Source organism: Rhynchophorus ferrugineus, unplaced genomic scaffold, assembly GCF_030347505.1.
Source record: "Rhynchophorus ferrugineus isolate W39M unplaced genomic scaffold, kcgeb_rfMv2 rfM9, whole genome shotgun sequence".
Lineage (NCBI taxonomy): Eukaryota > Metazoa > Arthropoda > Insecta > Coleoptera > Curculionidae > Rhynchophorus > Rhynchophorus ferrugineus.
The window spans coordinates 17,982,816-18,010,800 of record NW_027472588.1 but is presented as its reverse complement, the minus strand read 5'-3'; the positions used below and the strand labels follow the sequence as shown (position 1 = coordinate 18,010,800).

General features: G+C 31.0%; 2 protein-coding genes across 2 annotated transcripts in view; one reads left to right on the top strand and one right to left on the bottom strand.

Annotated features, from left to right (window-relative positions):
* The window catches only part of Miga (Mitoguardin), a 301,718-nt gene that overhangs the window by 162,798 nt on the left and 110,935 nt on the right, over nucleotides 1–27,985 (top strand). The gene's annotated exons all lie outside the window — the stretch shown is intronic.
* The window catches only part of uzip (beta-pore-forming protein unzipped), a 77,526-nt gene that overhangs the window by 20,695 nt on the left and 28,846 nt on the right, over nucleotides 1–27,985 (bottom strand). Inside the window, exon 2 of the mRNA XM_076413592.1 lies at nucleotides 1,949–1,977. The gene's annotated coding sequence lies outside the window, so the exon portion shown is untranslated. The remainder of the gene's footprint in view (nucleotides 1–1,948; nucleotides 1,978–27,985) is intronic.

The following is a 27,985-nucleotide window of genomic DNA, read 5'->3' as shown; positions in this document are numbered from 1 at the left end:
GTCAATTGTTGCTGCTATTAAATAGAAATATAGCTTTTTAAGCTGCCTATTAACAAAACTAATCACTAGGAAGACAAATTAGAAGATTATTAAAATACATCAGATTTGCACTAAACTTAATGACCAATATTAATGATACAGTGCGCCTTAACATATTGTAATAAAGGAAACATTTATTTTATAAAATTGCATAAAAATTACTGTTTGGTATCTAGGCTTGTAGAAAATAGAACGGAAATAGTGCAATTTTCTTAGCAGATGCAATTCCGTGCTTAACAGCTTTTTTCTCTTCTTCATCATTATAATTTAACCACAATTGACCTGTTCTCTGCCCTCAATAAGCGATCATTTTTATTTTTAACAGTATTCCTGGGTAAAACACATAACACAATATCAATTAGAACTATTCTTCTGAGTTACTATATATGAATCAAATATAATAAAAATGAGTAAATTAGAATTAGTTTTTGATTATTTTGTCCATTAATGTTAAAAATGATATAAATAACTACCGTTGTAAAATTAACATTAATGTTTTGAAATAAATATTTTTGTTTAATCGAAAAAGAAACGAGTTTTGTTACGTATGGCAAACGAAAAAGTCGAAGAAAAACTAATGTAATGGATATCGAATTGAAAATAACAAAAAATTAATAACGTTTGCAACGGATGTAGGAAAATTATCTAGAAATAATCTGTAATATCCATTTTATGGTCAAGTTTTCAACGGTAAAAAAATATTTCTTTAAAAATACGGCTACGGTCATTATAAGCCAATGAATTAATATCTAGGTCATCGTACGAATTATAGACCAAAACGCATTATAGTGAAGGTATTTCGTTTTTTTAGAGACAGAAAAATATCTTTATAACTGGTTACGTGAATGTTAATGTTTTTTCTTTTTATTTCATAAGAATTTTTTTCGTAATTTTTAGAACAGTTATTTTTATTAATGTGATTTATTATTATTGCGTGTGTGCAAAAGTTCTCGCTGTTGAAAATATAGCTATATTTTAGTAACAATACACTATTTAGAGTATTATTTGTCAGACACTAATACTTTTCCTATGTTTTAGACAGTTATTGCAGATAATATATCACATCCTTTTAATTCCGTCATAGTCAAAATACCGTAATTTTTCGGATTAAAGGGAAAATAGTTGGTTTATCAACATGTAACAATTTCGAAAGTTCCTCTTGTGTTTGTCATGGATCTTCATCCACTAACGATACCAAACTATTCTCTACAAGTATTTTTTCAAAGCGTGTCCCCTATAAATTTACACGATAATGCAATGACATTATGCAGCAACTCTTTTGGTTTGGTTATAGGTTATTTTGCAACATCTATTAGTTCTTACAGAAGCTACTCTGTATCTTTTTCTTTGAAGCATTACGAGAAAACTTTATATTTAACTTCATCTACAACTTTAATTATAAATACCATTTATTTTTTGCCAATAAACCCTGACGTTATTATATTTTATTGGAATAAATTTGAGAATTTTCGATCTAGTAAACTAAGAAGTCACTGAAAATATTATGATATCTGCTGGTAAATGTACATATTTATGTTAATTTATGGGTAAAATAAAGCAATAAAAATATTATTAAATATTGTTAGACTGTATGTTTATACTTTTATTTTGGTACATACAACGTTATATTTTGGTATGTACAACATAAAGTTCACTCAACAGGAGACATTACAACAGCGCTATTGTTTCTGTTTCAAACATGACTTAAGTATCTACTAATGCTTCGCAATCAATCAAATGTGACTATGTGCGACGTCATTTTGAAATAGTGGAAATTTCAGCGAACAAACTATGCACTTGCAGAACCCACATTGTTATTTGTTAATCATGATAAGCCGATTTCATTGTGCTATTGTTCATTTGTTAGTGTAGAAACACAATAGAAAGCCACAGTTTTTAAAATACATACCTGTATATTCCGGAGAATTAAAAAACTATCTGAAACAAAAAAAAACATTAATAAGCGATGATGCAATATTTCGGCTGATTTACCGAACAACTTCGGTTTGATTATTTTTTCTGATAATATACAAACATCACATCAACGTCGCTATCTCGATCACTTTAGTCAAACTAAGAAGCGTAACTTCATTATTAGAACCTGTGCTATCATAACAAATAATACTCTGTATCAATTAGAGATTGAAATCTTACTAACGTGACTGTTTCGTTCGTTAAAAGGCCATATAATAACTGGTGTTAATTTATACAGTGCTATTTATGATTTTAATTACGAAATATTATTTCAGCCTATCGCCTCAGGCGTAAAAACCAGAGCTCTTAAGACACTGATTGATTTTAAACGTTTCTTGGCGGCATTATTTTCACCAATTACGGAGTCATCGGAGGTATATCTGCATTTTAAACGAAGCACCTCGCTAAGCAGTTTGCTGCGTTTATCCGTCATAAATATTATACGGTTATAGAAACCGGATGCAAATGGGCGAGTTTTTTTCCTTTTGGCGATAAAATATCGCGCAGTGTATTATTTTACTCTTAAACAATGCCCGAGATCATGTATCTTATGATGATAATAACGTGCTATAATATAAACTATTTCAGAGTTCTTAATACTTAGTATACTACATGGTTCAGTTAGTTGGCAAAGCTGAATTTGCAGAAATGATAGAGATTAATTTTAAAGGAGTTACAATAGATGTTGTTACTGTATATTAAATCGCATGGGTATATTTTAAACCAACAGGTTTCAGTTTTCAGTATATCAATTTTTTTTAAGTGCGTTAAAATATCTATATTTTTATCGAATGAATCACATTTGCTTAAAGCTGTACTTTTTTACTTATATTTTAAATAAAAAGCGGCTGAAGGTCATCGAATGCTGTGTGAAGCTTGTGACAGCCATACACCATCGATTATAATATGTAAATACAAGTTTCGACCTTTTAAGCGCGGTGATTTTATCACCGAAGACTAAGAGCGTTCTGTCTAGTCAAAAAAGGAACAAAACAAGACAAGGATTTGTAGCCATTACTTGATGATGATCCATGTAAAATGCAAAAATAATATGCAGAATTGTTGAGAGTAACACTAGAAACTATTTATAATCGCTTGAAAGACATGGGAATAATCCAAAAGCTTGTATATTTTGTAATGTATGAAGTGAAGTCAAGAGACATTGAAAGTGTGAAATGCTGCTTCAATGGAAAAATCGGAAAGATTTTAAGTGTGTGTGTGAGTTTTATGTGGCTGGTATACTTGATACATCGTTCTTTCGAGATGGAATCCATCAACTGCCTGAAAAATGGCTGACAATATCTTGAGTAAAATACATTTTGCAATAAAGCCTCAAACTAAAAAAAATCCTTTAAAACTAATTTATAGTCTCGTATTTATTCGATTCCTTTAGATGTAGGCCCCATCAGTTTAGTGGTGCGGTAGTTACTACATTGTTTGTTGAATGAATATCATTTTTGAAATATTTTGGATACCTTTTCACGAACTCACATGCATCCAATTAGCCCAAAATTTAACATTAAAAATCTGAATGTATTGTTTTATAAGTTTGAACAAGAAACTGACTTCAGAACCGTAAATCTGGTGGGCTTATAACACTCCTTATTCCCTTCTTTCGACTCAGAATTATGACAATAACCTAAGTTTAAACTATCTATTAACCAAACAATGCATAAAATTGTTATACCTTGAAATATTTAAACTCGTCGTTTGACAAAAGATGGCAGTTAATATTACATTTACGGCTTAAACAAAACTTGATAAAGACGCATATACTTTGCCATAATAAAACGCATATAATTGCAAAAAAATGCAGTGCTAAAGTGCGTAGAAAGATAGGAGATTAATGGCAACGAACATATCAGTGAAAGAATGTACCGAGATTAGTCTCAGATGTTCAAAGCCTCGTGGAAGAGGAGCTGGAGCAGTAAAGAAGTTTGAAGAAACGGAACTAAAGAGGCTGTTGGATGAATATTGTCAAGACATGCCCAACTCACCAAGAACTTGCCCACTCATTAGATGTTACTCAACAAGCCATTTCCCATCGACTAAAAGCACTGGAGATTCAGGAGTTCAAAAGAGTGACATTGATTATTGGCTTGAACTAAAGCTTAGATACTTTGTTTGGAAACTAAAATGGATTATTATCTATTTCGATCAAAGGCACACTGTTTGGTTATACAACAGCTTCGTTCTTTTCAAAATATCAGAAACTAGATTTTAAAAAAGTCGAATTTTCTCGACACGGTTTTCGCATCTTACAATTCTCAATTTATACTCCTAGTATGTTTGAGTTTTATTATTTCTAGTAACATTACTGTAACATTTTAGATTCATAGAATACATTAAAGATATTTTTCTCTAACTGATATTTTCACGACAGTAACAATATCACCACACCAAAAGTAACAATACAAAATTGATCAAATTCATAGTTATTTTAAATAATATTAAGAAGAGAGTATTACCCATGTTTATGAGAAAATCGAGTTTATACTCAATCAAAATCTGCAAAACAAAAGCTTTTTTTTATTTTCTTCAAGACTGTTCACACTAAACTATAAGGGTTTTAGAAGGTCGTAATGATAACATATATATTATCATTGTTCATATCAATGAGTATAGATTCTACATGGCAATACTCTCCGTTTCAAACCAAGACATTTTGTGATATATCCGTTCATTTAGCTATGTCCCTCATCGTGGAATATTATGTTATAAAATGGGATCTAATACATTTTGTAGATTTATATCAAACAGCAATAATTTCAATCGTTAAAAATTTAGGCAAAACTCTCAACTTGACCTAAAATCAAAGAGATTGGACCTATGGGATGCAAATATGCGGTTGCACTAAAACATCAAACCAACTAGTAATTTTAATTACCAATGCTTACGCAAATTATGCTACGCAAACAACCAAGAGCTGCACTATGACCACGAAATCAAAATGATTTACGAAGTTAACCAAGATTTCGCCTTAAAACATGAAATAAAGTTACTAAATCACAGCAACGTGGACGCAATATAGCTACTGGACAACACGCAGGAAATCAGAAGATTGAAGCGAACCAAACCACGCGAACTTGGTGCAGAGTGTTACTGAAAACTTTAGCTTAAGTAGTTTAGTTTTAATGTAATTTGGAAAATACATACTGATGTATTAATCCCGTACTCGCCTTGCTTGTGTATTAATGCAAGTACAACAGAACAGTAGTAATAAATTAGTTTGTATGTTAAGATAATACTAATGTAATATAAGGTATTCCACAATCAAATAAAATTTAAATTCAGTCTTCAAAAACATCATCTCATGCTGACGTCAGGCACTACCATATTAAATTCAGGCTGAAATATATCCAATAAAAAGTCGTTTTGAATCCTAACGCACAATTATTTCAACAAAAATAGCTTTCCAACATCAAAATTTTATTTATTCCAATCAGTTATATCGTACAGAACATTGTTTTCGTTGACAATCATTACAATTCCAACGAGATACATACCAAATAATGGTAGAGCGGGACGGAAGACGGTCAACTTGACTTTTTTCGAATAGACAAAATGCAGATGAGCTATGCAAAAGTCTTCCCACGTCCCCGATCGTTGAAAAACCAATGTAGGTGTGCTTCGGAATCGTTCATATCGTTGTTGTTTTTTTGTTTCTCCTATGGAGATAACGGTTCGTTTGTTTGAAGAAGAATAGAACTGTAAAATTATCGGAAAGGAAGAAAACGTCGTCGAATTCAAGCCACGTTCGTGACAGCGAATAACATTTTTATTATGAAGCGAAATTACGGGTTTTTCGATAATTACCACGATATCATGGTGTGTAAAGAGGTAATTTAACATAGCCTACATTCGCCGTAATTATTACTCTTTGATGATGGTTTTATAGCTAATCGATAACTTTTTATAGTTTTGTTTGCCAAAAAAACATTTAATTCATATGCGCATAGTAAATTCATTAAGTTTGTCATCGATAATATTAATATTAATATGTTTTTAAGGATTATTTTGTTCAAAAATGTTTTATTGATTACATTATTTCGTATCCTATGACCGATCATATTTCAAACTTTTAATATTATTTTAAATTAATTATATCTTACATTAGAAATGCCTAGTACAATCTTAATTTAGAAATTAATTTATTACTACTATTCTGTTGTACTTGCATCAATACTCAAGCAAGACGAGTAAGGGATAAATACATAAGTATGTGAGTCCCAAATTAAAATAAAACTAAACTACTTAAGCTAAGATACACTATACAAGTTCGCGTGGTTTGATTCGCTTCAATCGGATTGTCCAGTAGTCCAGTATTGCTAAGGTATATAGCTGATTCTGTTTAAGGAATCGAGCATCCGTCAAATGATATAATCAGGTTCTTGGCATTTGGCCACAACGCAAAATTAACATGGATAAATTTAGAAAAATAAAATAAATCTTGTTGGCTGCCATTTGTACTTTGTCTATATCTTTAGACAGTTATATATCTTTTTCCATAATAAATGTGTCTTCGGTAAATGATTCAAGTACTGTTTCCTGTGTTGTTGGAATATCAGCAGTGTAGGGCACATACAGGAGTGGTTCCACGACACTACACTGGGTAACTCTAGCCTAAATAGGTTTACATGTTAAGGATGCCCCTTCATGTGGGACTTTAAATTTTCTTTCGAAAAGATAAGAGTCCACAAATTTAGTTCCAGGGCAGCAATTTGCTGATTTTGTAGATTAATCCCAAATACCATACCAGTCAAAAACTTGTGAGATATCCAAGAATATTACAGGGAAGTATTTATTTTATTCAAATGTATTTTCAACAACCCCTATTACTCTGTGCAGTTGGTCGATTATTGAGTGGTGATTTCGAAATTGAAACTGGAAATCTGGTATTTTTACAAATAGTTTAATACGTTTTAGCAGCAGTTTCGCAGCGAAATAGGCCTGTAAAATCGGACGTGTTCTGCCGGTTTGTCAGGTTTTTTAAGCATAATTATTTGTGCCATCTAAAAGTATTCCGGAACATGCTTCAGTCTTAAACAGGCATTACATATATATGTCAACATCATGATTGATTTTTGTGGCAGCAGTTTCAATAACCTAGGTGAAATATCATTAATTCCAGAAAACATTTTAATATTATGATTAAAATTGTCTGTTTTAGAGTAATAATATTCCAATTATAATATAACTGTTTCGTCTCGAAAATAATCGCCTATTCACTTATGTTTCCATATGAATTAAGCAGTATTTTTACAAATAAAACCAACGAAAATATATTAAGGAAGACAATTCTTGTTTTTAAATGGGATAATTTAAATTCTATCCCACCAGCCGTATTCACCAGATATTACATCTTTCAATTATCTGAACTTAAACGAAAAACGGATGAACGATATTTTAAATGATAATAATGTTTATATAATAGTTTAAAAAAACACAAATAGTTTGCATATCACCTAAGTGATAACGTGTTAATTTATACAACATATATTTTTAGACTTAATGTTTGGTTGGTAAATATTATGCAGGTTAAAGAACTGGTTAAGTAAAGAAATACTCAAATATATTCGACTGGCTTCAATTAGAAACTTTTCTAGAACCGTCTAGGTTGTTTCAATCTCTCTCTTTTCAAATTGTATCAATCTTTTGTAATATTCTACGATTTTAAAGGTGATATATAAAAATATCATGATTATTTTGTCTATATTTTGACCACGTGGATTCCTGCTATGTAACCGTTCTGCGATCAATTATATGTTATCAGTTATGTTATGTTATAGTGGCCATGTTTACTGGTTATATAATAATGAGCTTTTACTGGTTCTTTATTTCAGTTGTAATAATGTAAGTTATTTTTTATTTTAAACAGTAAAAAGGGACATAAAAGGGACTCATCTGTAACAACTCGACTCCCTAATTTCTCTGGAATTACTCTGCTCTAATTATATATACTCTAATCTATGAAAGTAGATGAACAAATAATTAAAAAACACCTAAAGCCAGCAATAGACAAGACATTAAAAGAATCGCAGAGCAAATTCCGAAAAGGTAGAATTATATAAGACAATATTTTCAGCCTATGATAAATAGTAAAGAACTACAACCCAAAAAACAGATTTACTTAGCTTTCATAGATTTGAAAAAGGTATATTTGAAGGCATCAAGAAGAAAAATTCTTTATAACCATAGAGTTAAAGAGCTTTTGCTGATTTAGAGAGATTATTGATATTGAGATTATTGATACAATTGGTAGTCTACACCTACAGAAAATCCTAGGTTGATGGAATATGGTACTAAAGGACTATAGAATTATATGAATATTAAAAGGCTAATTTATCGTAATGGGAGAGCCAGAAGAAATCAATATCTAAATAGACTCGAAATATTTTATAATCAAAAGAATGTAAACAAAATAAAAGAATGTTGAATTCAAATAAACGATTAATTTAATAAGAAATAAATCACCATTTACCCTGACTTTATATCTGATAAAGGGAAACAATACAACCGAAACCAAATATTTAAGGATAAATATGGATCCTTCAACAAAAATAACACAAGAAAGCAATGGAGATGCCAGATAAGCAAAATACAAATATTTTATTGAATAAGTTGACTTTACTCCAACTCAGACTAGAAATAAATACACATATTTAGAGAGAAAATTATTCGTAACATAATATATATAAAAACACACTCATAACACCCGGATGCTATCAAATAACTAAAGAAAAACAGATTTGTGTCGGCCTCTCGTTAATCTAATCGACGATCAAGATGAACAAATGGAATAAAGGTTCGTGAAGAAAAAAGTGAAAAAAACAATGACAAAGTAGATTCCTCGACTGGGACGTTATTCTTTGCGTCAAAGAAAAAAACAACTTAAAAGCTTGTTGCCTAGTTTCTTACCTTTTCCGTTCTGACAAAACGAATACTGCGGGGCGATGAACAATAAACCATTTCTCACTTTATGCTCCAACAATCGGAAGAAAAGGCATCGAACATTTACATTACAACGCTTTCTATTCAGGACATTACAAATACAGTACTTACTTTCTATTAACTTTTTAAAATATTATTATCAATTGTACTATTTAATTTTAAAGGGCTTTTAATAAAAAAAATATCTTTAATAGTTAATTAAGTAATCTAATCATGAGTTTTAGTTCTTCTGGCTAATATTTTTTAGTTGATATATCGATATTTCTTCAAATTTTTTTTAACAAATCTTTAAAATTAAATTTGTGGTACTTGATTTTAAATGATTCTTTAAAAGTTTATGCTATTTAAAATATTCATATTTTTAAAAAGATATCCTTATATCCCTTTACTTGTCTATTGTATGAACCTGATACTATGTATAAATAACATGCTTAATTATTCCGTATAACGACAGTCACATAATGTACTAGAAAGCAACCCTACTTTATTTCTTTTTGAATTTCTTCCAAAACTTTTAAATGCCTTTTAAAGTTTTTTAAGTTTGCATCATTCAGTAATTTGCTTGCACGTCTACTTATTTTTCAGATTGATGTCGCCAGTTCAGATTTTCTATTTTGTGTAAAACTGATAATATTATACCAAAAACCAAACTTATTCTGTTTTTATGTAAAATTGATGAACTATGAACTTGAATGTTTATACTTAGATGGTATATATATTTAAGTTTTATTGTATGCAAAAACTCTATGCATTTGAATAATTATCGACAGGTTTAAAAGTCTATTTACAGGTGCAACAGGCTTACAGGTATAAAAAAGTTAGAAGTTAATATTTGTCTTTAATTTGGATCATTATTTATTGTATTATATCCAAATTGGATTGTATAAAACTTCTGTGAACTTGAAAGTTTATCCACAATTCCTTATCTGATACATAATGCTATTGCAAGTTACTATTGTGTTTAACCCATTTTCATCACTTGGTTCATCATCCAATAATTTACATTATTAAAGACGCCCTTTTTAACCGACTTCGAAAAAGGAGGAGGTTCGGCTGTATGTATATCTTCTTAATGTCTGTTCGCCGATTTCTCTGTCAATTGTGGGTTGATTTTCAAAATTCTTTTTTTATTCGAAAGAGTGCACTTCCGAGGTGGTCCCATTGAAACCAAATCAGGATCTGTTTGGGGGGAAGGGGGGAAAGGTTCAAATTTCTAAGGCACGTTCAAAATTTTCACATATTTTTTATCTCAAATAATCAGATGTTTGTGTATAATGTTATTACTGAGTTGATGCGATGGAAAATCGGAAGTCGTTCAGTGCAAAAGCCATTCAATTTGCTTTTTAAGCACTAACTATAGTATATAAGGCCTCGTAGAAATACTGTAGGCAACTGCTTCTATGGTGTAATGGTTAAAACGTTTATCCCCCAAACGGAGGTCGCGGGTTCGATTCATTTAGAACTTTTGTCAAATTACCTAGGCTAGGTAGCGGACCCCGGAGCCTGATGCGCTCCTTATTTTCAATCATGTTTCTTTATTCCTATTTTTCCTAATAAGGGCTACACCTTTACTTGGCTTACCCATTGTAATATTAAATAAAATAACTAACACTAAAAAGAAAAAATTAAATATTTTTAATTAAAAAATTGAACCGAAATAAATTGAAATAAATAAAGAACTCCCTAAAAATTAAAAAAATAATCAAACTTAGACGATTAACACAAAAAAATTTAAAACACAATATGTATTATTTATTTAATTACTACACGTATTTTATATTCTACTATATTCACACAATTTAGCTTAATACGCACCTAAACGTATTTATCTATTTATAATATTTTAATAATTACTACCAACTGATCACTTTACAAAAATACAAAAATAATAATAAGTTAAATTACCAAAGAAACAAATCTAAATTAATATAACTGTTTGGGTTAGAGTGTGCTATTTCTGGTTCGATGGGAAACAAATGAAATTTCAATATTGGAAAGACATTTGTTGGCACACGACAATAACGGCCAAATATACTTCGGAACTGCGATTTTCCCAGGCCATTCTAATTAAATAATCCTGTTTGCGGAGGGATATAAAGCCTTTGGGGGTCGGGAAACTGGTCACGTGAACGTCGTGCGAACACGCATATAGAGACAAAGACATTGATTAGAGTAGTAGTGTATGCTTCCACCTGTTCGCAAGCTCATAACTTTGTCATATTCCCATACGAGGACTAATCGGGAATAACTTAGTTTAAAAATAAATGTCACATATTTAAGTGTCACATTTTAACGAATTTAACTGATTGTAATTAAGTATATCACATTGTAAGACATTTTATCAGTAGACATTTTCCTCTTAGCGCAAGAAGCAATAAAAACGGGCATCATAAATATCATATCTTCTCATTTAACGCTTCCCAATTGCAAAGTCTGATAAGTTTCATCGTTGCGCTCTTATCTAGCGTGAAAATGGGTGGGTTTTACCACTTGAAGATCGCGGAAAATCGGCGCTACTTCTAGAAAATCAACGAAGGGGGAGATTTTCCTTGATATTTTACTTGAAAAAGACCCTATTTTTATTTTACAGTCTACAACGTAGGCGTATAATATTGTGTTCATGGCGTTAGGTTTGTTAATGGCCTGAACATTACAAATATCTGTTGACATTCATTTATACCGTTTTATTTTTAGTTTTGATCAATATTACTAAAGGTCGCGGATTGTTAAGTGTTTTCTAGCTTCCTTAATTTAACAAAGATATTGATTTTCTGAATGAAATGATTGTGCTCTTTATCTAGTTTTCAGACATGAGAAAAAAGATCTAAGAAATGTTATGTTACTTGGCTCGACAGGTCAAATTTATATTTGTTGCTAAATGAACGAATAAACTAACAACGAGAATAGTTATTAAACTTAAATTTTATATCTGGTGATAAAAGAAAATCATAAATTATTTTTAGATTTTAAAGAGATTGTATTAAGTGTAATTGCTCGTTTTTTTAATAACATTTGCATTTTTAATTGAAAAACACCCTTGCCTTTTCTCAAAGAACCGCTAAAACAGCAGTAATTCGCAAACATTACTTCATTCAAGCGTTATCTGGTATATCGTCACTGATAATTCTACAAATAAGTGAAGAGAAGAGTGAGTTTAGTGAGGTTTTAGGAACATGTTGTGTCCCAGTTGATATTTCATATTTTTATATTTCTATGACCGACTATGTGTATCTATTATCTCTTTTGTTCCCTAAATGTCACGTATAATTTGAGAGTTTCCTAGAGTTCCTTTTTCTATTTCAAAGTCAAGGACAGAGCCTTTCTACAATGTATTTGTGTTTTTTTACCTTCATATTAAAATAATATTAACGCATAAATGTCGTTAAATTGCATTTTTGCGAGGACCATTGCGAATAAAACAAAAATTGTTGACTGAATTTACAGAAACAAATTTTACGTATTAAGACATTTCGAAGCAATATAATACAATAACAGTATACTTGAAAAGATGTGCAAATATTAAAGTTAATTTCCTTTAAGCTGAAAATGTATGCTTGAATCTAGATGTTTGACTAAAATTCGTTCAACAAATGAAGTCACAAAACGCTATATGATAACAATAGATATTCATCAAAAAGATCAGACATTTTTTTGGAACGTGAAAAAATTACAACTCTATGAATATAATATTTTTTCTTTAAAATTGAATAACGTACAATTTGAGCTTCTAGTGCAGTTTCAAGGTAATCAATGAGAAACAGTATATTCGCAAGTCAAGAGTCATTGGCCTTGGGGACCAACTGATCTTTTTTTGTCCGCTTTCATCGTTTTCTTTCCACTCATCTGACTGCCGTTTTAATTCCGGTACACAGTGATTAATTTCCTCATCATCCATCACATAACAAAGCAACAACATCTGTTTATTACCGTTAAATAGTCATACAATGTGTTGATGTATATTTTTAAGTGACGGGTATTAGTGGTACAGAAATAAAAAACATTAAAAGAAAAATATTTCATGCAAATATTTTTCAATGATAACATCCCTAATTTATAATCATTAGTGGAGTCAAATAACATATCTATTATAAGCCTGATGATTTATATTGCGTTTTCTAGTACATTGTTCGCTGTTGATTACCCCAATCAGTCGTGAGACTCGGGTGATATATAAGCCATAATATACCGCTCATTCCCAAGCATCATAATACTGCCATTTCCACCCTCTAATGTTGGCAATTTACCTTCCGCTGCTCCACCAGGAAGTCTATTATCGCCAATTTTTCATAAATTTCCCACCTCTTAAAAAAATTCTCTCGTCATTTTTCACCGGATGCTGTACAACGGAAATAAAAAAACCAAAGATTTTTTCCGCGAAACTGAAGTATGTAGGTAGGCATAGTAGGCCCCGGTTAAGTGTTTACGTATAGTTGCAACAACTCCAGGGGTGTTGGCATGGTAACGCATCGTTTCGTACTTCTGACCCCCGATTAATATCATATTGTACGGGGTGTTCCGGGTTTTTGGCGAAATAGGACGTTTGCCTTTTTCTGCTATTGGTGTTTCTTAGGTTTATACAGGCAATTTAAGGGGGACAGAATGGCTGGATCTTCCGTTACAATTTCTAAATGAAAATATTTATAATTAGCTGTTATATTGATAATTTTCGTCTTATGGATTCACGTTAACAATCTTTACTATATATAGTGTGTAACAAATCAATTGAAAAGTCCTCGGCCTACCGTAGTAAAATACATTTTTTTGGCAAAATTAGTTTTTTTTATTCAACATAATTGCCTTCAAGGGTGATACACTGATTATAGCGACCCTCCAACTTTTACCATTACCAACGATACCATTTTTGTAGTACGATTTGTCCTTTGCTTCAAAATAGACCTCAGTTTCGTCGATCACCTCTTCATTCGATGAAAATTTCTTCCCAGCAAGCATTCTTTTGAGAACTGAGAACAGGAAATAGTCGCTGGGACCAGATCTGGAGAACACGGTGGATGAGGAAATAATTCGAAGCCCAATTCATGGATGTTTGCCATGGTTTTCACTGAATTTATGACACGGTGCATTGTCTTGATGAAGCAGCACTTTCTTATTCTTCAAATGCGGTCGTTTTTCGGTGATTTCGTCCTTCAAATGGTGCAATAACCCTATGTAATAGTCGCTGTTGATGGTCCTTCCTTTTTCAAAGTAGTCAATGAAAATTATACCATGCGCATCCCAAAATACAGATGCCATAACCTTGCCAGCCGACTGTTGCATTTTCCCACGCTTTAGAGCGGGTTCATTGTGTGCAGTCCACTCGGATGACTGTCCATTGGACTTCGGAGTGAAGTTATGGAGCCATGTTTCATCCATTGTCACACATCGACGCAAAAACTCGGGTTTATTACGCTTTATTATCTTCAAACACTGCTCCGAATCATCAACTCGTCGTTGTTTTTGGTCAAAAGTTAACTCGCGCGGCAACCACTTTGCACAGAGCTTTCTCATACCCAAATATTTGTGAATGATATGATATACACGTTCAGTTGATATCTTTAGAGTGTCTGCTATTTCATTAAGTTTCAATTTATGGTCATTCAAAATCATTTTGTGGATTTTTTAAATGTTTTCCTCGATAACAATCTCTTTTGGCGTCCACTGCATTCACCGTCTTCGGTGCCCATTTCACCACGTCTAAGCTTAGCATACCAATCATTGATGGTTGATTTTTCTGGAACATTGTCCGGAAACTCAGCATCAAGCCAAGTTTTTGCTTCAACTGTATTTTTGCTTCCAAAAAGCAATATTTTATCAACATGCAAAATTCTTTTTTATCCATTTTTTTACAATAACAAAAGTTGCTTCACTCAAAATGCTATAATTCATAAAACCGACCGCTGTCAAATTAATAGACACATCTTTTGGGGGTTCGGGCTAACTAATGGATAGCTAACATATGGATTTAATTCTCTCTTTGTTGCAACAATACGTCGTTTAGTTAGTTAAATTGACGTTGGTAGACATCTACAGTAACCGTTTAATTCGACTTTATTAGTTTGTATTATACTACTAATATATACTAATACATATCCACCATATGCGCGGCAAGACCTTATGGCCATAATCATATTTCACTAACCCATAACTGGGATTGCCCCTGGGGAGAAGTAGATCCACTTTTCATTGCCAATTATACACCACTGGAAACTCTTATTGTTACCTAGCATTTTAAGTCAGTTCATGTGGTAGTCTTTCTTCCTTCTTTTGCATACTTTCTATTACCTGGGAACAACTGATTCTTTCTTTGAAAAGGTTCTTTGATAATTTGAGCTGGGTTTCCTACAAATATTGTTCATTGCCCTGCAATTCGTTATTTTCGAAGTGTTTTAATCCTCAATGTCAAGGTTAAGCAAAAATACTTAACACTACAATCACCACTTTTAAGTAGTTTAAAAAACCCTACAATTGAGATATGACCGAGCAGCATTGCTATAAATTTGTCTAAAGTGTAAGTATATGTTGTTATAAGTCTAAAAAGTGTTATAGACTTAATCCGTGTTAAGCAGATTTATGCAAATTAAGCAACAAGATTAGTCCCTATATAATGAAAGAAATGTCAAAACCATCCAATTCGACAGTTAAGTTCTTTAAAGGTTCATTACATTGATTTTTTGCATTATCACCAATAGATTTCGCTGATCAAAATACATGCAAACACCTAATAATAAACCTGAAATTCTTGAAGTAATCAAAGCATCATTATTTAAGGTAACATTATCACTAAATTTGAAACACTTAAATTGTATTTCTTCAAAAAGTGATTTGATAAAAGTACATGTAGAAGTCTTTGGATTGAGGATTAAAGGTTTAGAGAAAGTTGGATACAAGCAAATCAAAATATGATCAAAATCATACTGGAAGCTATGAAAGATGCCTGCAGTGAACATACATTTTATAGAAAATAATATTTTATGATATATATACTAGAATGTTAACACTAAATTAACTTTCATCTATATAAATTGAGGGACTAAAAATAACTAAACTATTGTGTGCCTTAAATAATATTAACCAGATTATGATGAAGTATCACGAGACTGTACCAAAGTTGAACGTAAATTATGACCTGCGGTCTAAACCTGCATAAACGTCTTGTTTCCTGATTTAGGGCGGTGATGAATCCTTCCTGCCTCCCCAAAGTTAATTAACGAAGTCGGAAACAGTCTGGAAGTTTGCTTAGCTTTGAAAAGATCCCGTTAATTATATGAAAATAGCTGAGGGCATTTTCATTTTATTTGTAAGTCGTTTATTGTATATAATTATGTTTTCGTTGTCAATTAATTGATGTATATTGTTCTATTAGTAATTTTTTATTCACGTGTCACGAATGACGAGTTGTTATTTTATACTGGCAATCAACCCCGGCAAAAATCAGTTTTCACGAAGTGGATTCAATTAAAGTCCTAATTGACAGGATACACGAGCAATATTCGTTGAAAATTGAGCGTGTCACAGAGTTAATGGGTTGAGTATTTGGACCATTAAAATTTAAATTTTCCATACAAACAGCGACAGGTTCGTAAATGGAGAGCACGGAGAGAGAGTTACAGCAAGTTCCCGATGTCCTGATATTGTGCTATAGAGATGGGTGCAGATTGCTTTATAATTGGCAACGGTGGGGACCTAACCTTGATTTGAACTTGACCGAAAAGTTGTTCTAAACTATGCTAATAGTTTGTTCAATAACCTATAGGTTCGATAAGAGAGTTTTTCGTTTAATTTATCAATTAATCGGTTTAATATTCAATTAACGGAATTACTTTCTAGAAGCTTTAGACCCTAATGTGTTGGGCATAATCGAAATAATTTGAAAATCAACATAATCGAAAAAAAATATATTATCTAGAATATATTTTAAATGCATTATTCCTTATATTACAATAATATATCACGAATTATAATTATCAGAATTTAATTCAATATTTAAATAGGTACCTAAATAATATTATTATAAAGTACGAAAAATCAGAGTTTGCATTTGCCTAACCTAACAAAGTTGCTGTTAATTATTCTTAATTTAGATATGGGTTTTTGGTAAAAATATTTAAGGCTTTTTATCATCTATTTGTTTAGGAGAATATTATTATAAACATTTAAAATATTAGTGATTTATTTTGTATATGTTTATAAAGATCTGAATAATTTATAAAATAGCAAAGTATATAGTCGTTTATATTATTTTCAATAATATTAAGATTAATATATTTTTATGTCAAAAATTTTTGGGAAAATTTGAAGAACGTGGTATATCAGCCTCCAATAACAGTTCATCAGTGTCAGTAGAATTTATACTTTCTCCGAACTCTAAAATCAAATTCAGGATTAAAAAATATTTATTTAAAAATAAGCTTGTAGCCATTTCCCTGCAGGTCATATATACTATATACGCATTATATTCTAAGCCAAATACCAAATTTAAATGAAGGACTTAAAATTGTATCTTTTTTAATTTATATACAATTTTGTAACATTCCGATATTTTAATCTAAGTTTATATTATTATTGAGTAAATATATTAAATTTGTGTTAAATGTGCTAAATTTTTTAAAGAAATTTTTTGTTTTAAAAAATAAAAAAAATATATAGATATAGCTGAACAAGAAATTGGGACTGTATTTCAAAAACAATGTAACTTATACTTTACATAGCTTACATCTTAAATTTATATGATAAAGAACAAAAAATTAGGTGACCTATATTTACAGATGAAATAAAGGGAGATTAATTAACAGATCTAGACATCACCATGATCAAATTATCTAGTATGACAGTATGACCAATATTATGGTTAATTATGGTAATTTTATCAGAAAGGTGTACGCATTAACAGAGACCTAAAAACACGTTAGAATGCTAGATTAAAAATGATTAAAGGGTTTTGTATATAACTGTGAATGAGAGAGAAGAATATGTAAAATTCAGTGCCCAGTCTAGAACTAGTTTTTCGTTTAATTTAAAATATACTCCGTCTGAATCTCTGTACATAAAATCTGCAACTGTTTAACCCTATTTAATTTAGATCATTTTAAAAAAATGTAAGTTATAGCTTAAGTCAAGTCTTCCTATGATCATTAATAACCCAAGATAAAATCAAACTCAATAACTCTGCGCTGTATACTTAGCCTTTCAATTATTCAAGACTCATTAGACTCAGACTCTCTGTATCTAAGGAGCCTGCAACTTTACCCGACTGCATAAAGCAACCATAATTTTAAGATATTTGGACTTGTATCTCTTCAGCAGAAGTTTCTAAAACAACTCAACAGACCTAAAATTTCCAATGATCATTAGTAACCTAAGACGAAAAGTACACACTCAACATCTCTGCGCTGTGTACTTATCCTCGCAATTATTCAAGGAAAAATATTCAAAGTGCAAATATGTTTTTCTGCTCCCCCTCGACATCTGCGAAACGAGGGGGCTGGATTATATGGCTGGGGTCACAAAGGGAATGACTCAGGTACCGTATCCTTTGAATCTTGTCCCGTTTCTTTTGCCGGGGGCCCAGACAAAGGAGGAATTGATTGGAATTAAGGGAAAACGTCGATGGATGTAACTCAAGCGTTAGACTGTTCCGCTCTCTCTCAAATGGCTTGGATTATATTCGGACGGTGAAGTTAAGGGTGTTGCTTCAAGGATTAGTGTTATATAAGCCGGCGTTATTGTAATAATATTTTGATAGAGATGATTCAGATTCTAACTACTAGGGATTTATAATTCAAACAGGTATCAGACGATCTCTGCAATATTATCAGTTTTTAAGTGTACGAAGTAGCAACAAAGAGTTATACACTTCACAAAATATCCCAAAAAATTAAACCCAAATCATTTGTTCCAGTTCATATTCTCTCAAAATAACTTTCGATTTGCTAAGAGTTAATTTTGAGAGATTTACGATAGATAATTAATTTGCATACTATTGTATTCAGGAAATAGTAGTAGTAGAATTATTATTTGTTATTAAGTATCAATTATTATTATTTATGAATGGTTTGCGTAAAGCTCTTTACCTCGAGAGACTGAAGTTCGTTACAATAATAGGCTTTTTAATATATCATTGGTTCTCTATTGGCTTGATTTAGTTCCATTTTTATAAGCTATTCAATACGTTCGCAAAATAAAAGAGACGAAATAAATTTGAAAAAATCAATAATCGGTTTCCGCTTTACTATAAAAGTCTTGCTATTATTTGATCATAATAGCTGTCATTTTTCAAAATTTAAATCATAATATTCAGTTCCACTTATAGCAAATTTATATATAAATGTGATTGTGTAAATTGTGATTTAAATTTTGAAAAAATAAAATATAAGTTAAAAGAAGATTGACAGGAAGATTCCACTTATAAAATCCAAAGCTGGTGGTGGTAAACAAAATCGATTAAGAGCTAAAAGAAGAAATATATCGCTAAAGAAGAAAAGTGTGAATAGTGGTTTAGGCATAGAGTAGAAGGCATTTTTCGAAGTGGTGATTTAGAACTTTAAAAAATAATAATGCAGAATTAACCATTAAATTTAAAAAATATATTAAATAGCCTATAGGTAACGTAATAGTTCTTAATAATAACGAGATAAGTTATATTTAGAAAAATATTTAAGCGGAAAAGGGCTAATGAATAAACAAGACTTGTTCTAAATCTAATTATTTTATCATAGATTTTATCAGCATAAAATGACAACAAAAAACACTGTTTATGGAAATCTATGCCAAGTGACGAAAAGTGTCTTGCCTATGACAATGTCAAACTGTCGATTCCACATATCCACATTATCCAAAACAGAATATTTATTGGGAAGAAACAATTTATTTAAAATTCCTGAAAACTGGCCTGATGGCGACTGAGGAACGTTACAGTCAGGAATTGAACAAGCTGGTCGATGACAAATATGGAAGCAGATACATACTGCTTCGAAATAACGCTCAACTTCACATTGCTCGTGTGAATCACTCACAAAATAATGCCCTTAAACCTGAGATAAGAAATTTATTTCGAGACGATATTTGTATGTTGTCTTAAATGTCTTAAAAAAATAATGTCCAACCTTTCCACGATTAATATAATTGTTGTCTATATTTATATGAAATAATTCTACTGTAAAATCCGTAAAAATTAATTACCAAACAACAGTGCAACAACAGTTGACTTATTACAGAATAGACAGCAAGAGACAAAAACTATTTTAACTAGAATAGTCAAGATATATGTGAAAGAAGTGTTATGTTTTAAAATTATGTGGACTTTAAGAATAATATTAAGGAAAAATTGCTGTATAGTGAAAAACTAGTCGTAGTATATATGCCACATGCTTGCTAAATTAACAAAAAAACGTCTCTAAAACATTCCAGATCGTGTCTGTACCATATTTCATTTCTGGTCATGGTCGAGCCATCGACCATACCCCATTAAATAGACACTATCTTAGAACGCAGCTTTTATCTATTCAAACTATGTAACTATCATTGAAACATCCGTTTTTTAATTGAACAATTACGCTGGAAATAGCAACATGTATTTACTATGCATACAACTCGACTAACCTTGTTGGTGGTAATGAACTTGAAATTAGATTTTTTATCGTTCTCATTTTATTTTATCCCACTACAAACTAGTGTCAGTAACTTCTATATATGCACCACCTCCGTTTTTCAACGTTCAAGTGTATTTTTGTCTTTTTACTACTACTATTTCGTATACAACATAACAGGTGAATATTCAAATTTGCTATTTATCGTAGGTAGACGACTGCTTACTATTAGTTCTTGCCTAATGTTGTTAACAAGTAGAAAAAACTATTCATTAGCATACATATATTAAATGTTGTCGATTATTGGATCATTTAACATTGAATTTAAAATAGTTGATAGTTATACAATATTTACTGGTACTTGTAAGATAATAAGAAAATAGACTAATCATTTATTAGTCGTAGCGTATTAAGCCAAAAAAACATACATTAGGAAAACCCATAATTTCTTCATCGAATCAATTTTTACCAAATATTATAAACAACTGTTACAAAATCATAAGTCAAAAAAGTTGTAAGCAAATAACAGACATATAATCAAAATATATATTAAGAAAGTTCATTATTTCATTATAATTTCATAATACATATTTATGTAAGAAAAAAGCCATGGTCGACTCCCATCCCCCCAAATCGTTTTACTTAATAGTTGAATGACCCCTTTATACAACAATTAGCTAATATTACGAAAAGTTCACTCAATATTCATCAAAAATTTACATAAGTTAAAACGTTATTTTCTTATTTAAACACTTGGTTAAATACCGCTTTTCTAGCTATACTAATTAAACGTCAATCATTTATGCCTGTCTATTCATCCATCGTATTTGCACGAAATCGATATCTTTTATTGATATATTCAACAATTCGTATTGAAAAGTATGAATGACGAAAATTGCGACAATGATAATAGTAAATTATCTTTGGATTTAAATTGGCCGTCACTCATTTCAAAATCATAATTACTTAACGAAAACTAGAAAGTATTTTTGTATATTATAGTATTGTATTGTATCACGAAAATAGTTCAAAGCTGACAATATATTTTAGCATCCAATCAAGTCTTTATCTGTTCTTAATGATTAACGTTCTTTGATTTAGTGACTTGTCAATTTAATTTTATCAAAGAGTGGTGAGAAGCTTAAGATTAAAGGACGTAAACCAATAAAACGATAAATAAATGTAAGGGTGACACTCGTAAAAAATAATGTCAATTTAAACGTAAAATGGATGTTAATATACACATCACAGAAAATGTCAGCAATGAAATAAATTATTTAAGTCATTAAGTCACGCCTTTGTTCACGCCAACCACCATGACTAAGTGCCACTGTTGATGTCTAATTACGAATTAAAATTAATCAAGATTTTTCAATATCATACTACCGATAACTGAACAAGCACGAATAAACAAATAATAGAATGTACTATGTCTGTCAGGAATTGCTTTCTGGTTTTTGTAAGACATCGTTCACTAGCTACAAGTCTGCGGTGTTATGATTTAATACTTTTATCGTTTTATTCTAGTGGCATTCACCTCAAAACACACATGAGATGTGCGAGAGACATGAGATGAGAAGCAAAAAAATTATCATTATCACCTGTAGTAAAGTTTGTGTCATACATTATAAACTGCTGAGACCTGAAGAAATATATATTAGTGATCGCTACCGACAACGAATGATCAATTTGAAGTGTACATTAATCGAGAAACGTTCACAATACGCTGAGCGATATGATAAGACGATTTCTGGAAAACCAGCCCATGAAGTGTTGAAATCTGGGATGAGAAGTTTTATCGTACCCTCGTACCTCGTATATCTTATTCTCCTGACCTGTATCTATCCGACTACCACCTTTTTGTATCGATGAGACACGCGTTTGCAGAGCTGCACTTTAGCTCAAAGTAGACATTATTCTTTTGGAATGACACTCATCAATTGCCTGAGAGACGGACAAAATGTATAGAATCAAATAGCCAAAGCTTGAAAAGAATTACCGACACGTTTAGTATACTAGTTTTTGATTGAACATCACAATTTGGTTGTTCTTTACTAGTTTGTATTTTAGACAATTCAACCCAAGAAAAAACAATGTTACAGACAATAAAGTTAAAAGACCTTGAGATTTCTATAAAAATAAATTTAAAAAAACATTCCTGCATGTATTCGATATGAATGTTGTCGAAAACTATTCATACATTCCTGCAATTAAAAAAAATATATGTTTGCTTAACAAAATATTTTACGTGTTGTTATCTGTATTTTGACCAAATTAATAGAAAAGGTATTGTTAAACTAACACCGAAAATATCACGAGGGAATTAATGACCATCGCCTTTCAAACCCAACATAGCTATCGAAGAATGTCCGAGGCATCTATTAGACGCCATTAATTTCATGTAAATTCAAACAATACAAGATTTAAATGATTGACGTTCATTCGCATACGAGCTGAAGGAGATTTAACTCATACATCTCTCCTAAATCGGGCATACCGCGCGTTTAAATTACCACGGGAAAGTTAATAAAACTGCTTCGACAAAAACGGTTTTTCTTCAATCGTCTAATCACTACGTTTCGATGGATTTTGTTCGTTTTTTTCGTTTAAACCGAGAGATTAAATCGCCCACGCGCGCTTTCTGTAAAGAGCGCCAGTCAAACGTGTGGTCTGAGTATGTAAAATGGTCGAAAGTTCTTCTGAAACCTATTTCTCGTAAATGAAGAATGTCAACTGGGTTAGATTAATATTTGATTAGTCCCCATTAACAAGAATTTTAAATGTCACTTTTATCTATCAAATTATTCAGCTTCATCTCATGGGCTAGTATGCAAATGTTTCATATAGATGCCGTTAGTTCGTAGTATGTAGTTAATATTAGGCGTTTGCATGTATTTTGATCAGCGATAACTATTGTTAAAAACGAGCACTTACAATTATCATTGTAAAAAACTTAACATAACTGTTAAATTCTATGGATATTTGGATATTTCTCTACATAAAAGAGCAGCTGACTTGGTGCGCAGTGGTAAAGGCGAAAGGACGGTCCTCCTACTGTTGCGATAGTCGCGGGTTCGAATCCTGCTGGGCATGGTCGTAAATTTATGTTCCTAGGCAAGAGTGCAAAAACCAACACGGAAAATTATCCCAGTCGCGCCAGTAGCCAGGCTGGATAAGACCGGATGTCTTCTGGGATGATTTTTAAAGTTGGTCACTCGCCAATATGGCTTAATGCCGAGGGCCGTGACTCAGAGCCCACGTTAAGCTGTAGGTCCAGTCAGTAAAAATCCAAGAGGTTTACGTGAATAAAATCAATAGAACTTTATCTTTACTCTACATGAAATGACATTTTACAGTTGATATTGTTTAGTTATTAAATATGGCATTCAGACGCTAATCATGGAATGCTCAAAATTTCGACATTCGGCATTTAGTACTGTTTTTTTGATTTGAGGACATTGCTGCCGAAGCCCATGAAATATATCTAGAAACTTGTGGTAATGCTGCTTCGTCATATCTCAATTGTCGGGTTTGAAAGCAATTATTTAAAAATAGTAGTATCAATGAACGATCTAGAGAACTAGAATATTTCAAAGCAATTCATTACAACACCTACTGGATTGTACCAAAACCCATATCAACTTCTCAACGAACTTTCACAGGTTAACAATTGATGAATCAACTGTTTTCAGCGATTTATCATGGGATTTCATATACATGCGATGGAAACAACCTAAAAGGAGGAAAAATGGCGACACGAATTGACTCAAATTGCTATTTCAAACCGTTTCATTGCTTGCCAAGCAAAAAATCCCTGTGGCGTATTGTGACTGGACCTGGACGTAAATTGACTAAATTGATGACGGATTGTTGCAAAAACGAGTCACCAGACATAGCGCCTTTTGATTACCCCTTGTTCAAATTTTGTTCTAAAATGGATCGATTATTGTATCGCTTCCAAAACAATTGGAAATTTTATAGAAAATGATGCGAATTGTTCTATTTAACATATATTGTACCCGTTTTTCTCATTAAAAAGCTGAAATGATGATCAGAATACATGGAAGCAAGGATATAAGGAATTATACCTGGTTTTATACAAGATTTTATGAAGCATTTCGTAATCTTACTGCAGGCATTTTCACAATAACCAAGGCCACCTTGTCTCAATGTTAACATGTCAGACTGTATGTCAATATGGCTATATTTGCTTTGTAAAATAGCACGTAATATTTAGTAGTCTTACTTCAAACATAATTTACTTGAATTTAAAACTAGACTGTGGAATTATTACACACAAAAAATAATTGATTAACTTCTTATGCAAATCAAATCCACTATTTCTTCAGTTGTTTACAAGAAAAACGTTCATTAATAACAAAATAATAGTTCGTATAATGATATTTAACTGAAAATAAGACATCCTAATATAATATTTCAGTTATTTGCGCTGTTATATTTCAATATATGTTTTAACAACTACAATACGTTATAATTACAAAACATAATAAAAACGATTAATTAGATAATAACTCGTTATATCAACGTATAGAATAATAATAATATATTTGTGGTAGAAATAGAAATTACTTATTTTCTTTGAAATAAAATGAATATATTCATCAATAAATACGATTATGGTTACATAATTATAATAAAGCTGTCCTTGACTTTTAAAATATATATAACCCGGAATATTTTTTAAATATTGATGAATTCCAGTAAGCTTAATGAGCAATAACCAGTGTTGTATTCATAGAAAATCGATTGAATTAAATCAGTGCCAATGTTTACGATGTCTCCAAAAATAACATGTTAAAATATTAAAAAGAAATAGAAATCAACAATAAATATAAACACTTATAGGTATTATGTTATTTCAATTAATTATTTATCATCTACTGAATGTATGTCATTTCATACGCGTATCTTCATATATTCTAATGGGATATCCAAACCGACTTTATTGACCGATTAAAAATTCGTAATTAAATTTAGTAACAATTTTATGATGACATTATTACAAGAACAATGGCAAATATAATAACATTTTAATTAGAAACTATGCAAACTGAATTGACTGATCCACTAAATGCCCTTTTTTATAGAGCGTCTATACCCAAGAAACATTTTGAATGTCGAAAGGTTAGTGACCTTTAAAAAACGTTAAAAAAGATATAAACCAGTTTCGGTACTGCCATTCTTCATTATAGTGTAGGTTACGTGAGCTTAGATGCCGTTCTTTTTGATCAAATACAAAAAATTAAACCTTATGCTTGTTTACGATAACTGAACTACATCAAATAATAAAAAAATAAAAAACAATATAGTTATAATGGAAAATGAAAAGTTTAAAAATTGTATTTAAATATATTTAACGTTAGATTTAGCATTAAAAAGATTAAAGATGTTACCTAAGGGTTTATAGAAAAGTCCAACCGAATACGACCATCTTCATAGATAATATGATGACTATAAAGATAAACAGTACTAAGTAAGGCGGACTTCTTCGGTTTTCACAGGAAACTTGATTCGCAGTGAAAGAAAACAGACAGAATAGGAATGTTCATTAGTTAATTAAGCCTTATTATCGCTATATATAGGGAATATCAACAGGAACCGTGTGAGAATATCCTGGACGTTAACCCGCAGATTTCTTCAGGTTTCTTAATTATTAGACGTTCTTAGTCTACAAGAGTACGTTATTATGTTAATCATTCCACTTTTGTTACCTATAACATATGTCGATAGTCTGATCTAATTTCCGCAAAAACAGTAATAAAAACATCCGGTGAATGGTCTTCCGGTATTAAAAAAACGGATAGAGACCTTACGACATATTTACATAGGAACAGAAATGTCGTTATTTCTTCGATAACTAACGCAAGACATACCCTTTTGGGTGTTTTTAAACTGTTATGTCACAGCTTAATTATTTCAAAACCTAAATTCTACTGTTCAAGAAAGCGAGACGCCATGTCTCTAAAAACTAGCTTTATTATACCGAAAAATTAGTTTATTTTTTGAAAAATCATCTTGAGATTTATTTCGTGAAAAAAAATATATCATAACATTGTATTAGAACAAAGGAAAATTATAGTTTTAATGTTCCACAAAGAGGATAATTGATCTTTGTGCGTATTAAATTGGATTTCGATAAACCTCTTTGGATTTTTTTTAATAAATAGATTTTTTTGAAAATTTTAATTGAAATCTTCTTTTAATTTAATATCATATTATAGAAATTGAATACAAATCTAAATTATTTGATACTTGGATAAGTTGGACTATATTTTCTTCAACTGTACATTATATTATTCAGATTTTGTATACATCCATCTTGAGATCTAGCATTATTATAGTGGACGTGAGATTATTAGACGTTCTTAGTCTACAAATATACGTTGTTATGTTAATCATTCCACTTTTGTTACCTATAACATTTCCTCATTTGATGTATTTCAGGGGAAAGTAAGGAAAGCTTGGTGTAGATCCTGCGGATTTTGCAAAAGTAAAAGTGGTTTTTCTTGAATTAAGAGTCAACTAAACACCATTTGCTGAAAGTTTTTCAAGGATGTTTTGTTTATTTGATTTATTTAAGAGTAAGATAATAAAATTAAGATGGAACTTGGCATATGTCAAACTTAGGATGTTATTGAGAATTTATAAATACAGTTCTTAAATAAGAGTGCGCCAAATATCATTTGCTGAAATTTGAAGGTATAATCTAAGTAGTTTTGACGCCAGTTATTAAATACTGTTGAAATCTTACGGTAAATATGACTATTCGTTTAAGCATTATTAAATGATTTCAATAGTTCACAAATAATGCCCCACTCAAATGAAAATTAATTCTAAGCTATTCTTAATTTAAACAGAATATTCGAATAAAAACATGAAGTCTCTTAAATATGAGATGTTCACTAAATATTGCCCCTATGATTTAAAAGCTGTGATATCCTATTGATTTTAATTTTTTATGAATATACCCGAAAATATGTTTAGACAGTCTGAAAATTCTAGTTCTCAATAAGAGCAAAAATTTGTTCAACGTAATGCCTCTAAATTAATTAACATTTTAAAAATTAAAATGGTTCCTATCTAACATATCGCATTAAATAATGATATATGGAAAGCATCTATGTATGGTTTTTCGACATATTAAAAACTATGTCTAAAAATTACCAATTTAAGTAAATGTTCTTGTAAATCTCAACTTAACAAACACAAGTTCTGCAATATCGAATTTGTTTACTTATATAATCTTTTAAGATGGAAAATGTTAAGATGTTACACTTGACAAAATTATTTATTTTTAACCTATTTTACTTACTGAGGTATCAAGAGGAAATAAAGAAGCTATTTTTAGAAGTGCACACCAAACCAATATCCTTTGTTAACCAGTAACATGTAAGGGTTGGATTTTGCGTACTCGGTCT